This window comes from Carlito syrichta, unplaced genomic scaffold (assembly GCF_000164805.1).
Source record: "Carlito syrichta isolate Samal-C Ts95f unplaced genomic scaffold, Tarsius_syrichta-2.0.1 Scaffold302991, whole genome shotgun sequence".
Classification (NCBI taxonomy): domain Eukaryota; kingdom Metazoa; phylum Chordata; class Mammalia; order Primates; family Tarsiidae; genus Carlito; species Carlito syrichta.
The window spans coordinates 282,436-282,965 of record NW_007247087.1 but is presented as its reverse complement, the minus strand read 5'-3'; positions in this window follow the sequence as shown (position 1 = coordinate 282,965).

The window sequence follows — 530 nt, the reverse complement described above, 5'->3', positions numbered from 1 at the left end:
CTGGCAAAGTCCTCACTCCTCTGCCTCCAGTTTCTCACCACGCTCGGCCCTCTGAGGACTTTGCCTTAGGGAGGCTAATCTGTCGGAGGTGGGGGACGGGGAAGACGCCAGACCATGGTCCAGGTGCTGTGATTTTAGACCCATTTCAGGGTGAAGATGACAAGCACCTATTGGTGGTTATCTCTGTGAAACAGTCAATAGGTGCTGGAAATAAGAGCGAAACACTGACAAGACGTGTATGTGACAGTTCTGTGCATGGAGGTGGCTTTACAACCTGGGGTGGCGTTGCTTCCAGAGGGAAGAACATCAGGAGATTCCAGAAGAGAGTGGAGAGGTGGTGAGAACTTCAGCAAGGAAGAGGAAGGAAAGGAAGTGGGACTAACCAAAGGAAGAGGGGAGAGTCTGGGCAAGTCATTGAGGAGAGTGGACTAAGAGGTCTCCGTGCCGTGAGGTGGCCAAGAGCCAACAGCAGGGAAATGTGCGAGAATGGGGGAAGAAACAACGGGCAAGGTGAGGCCAAAGAGAACAGG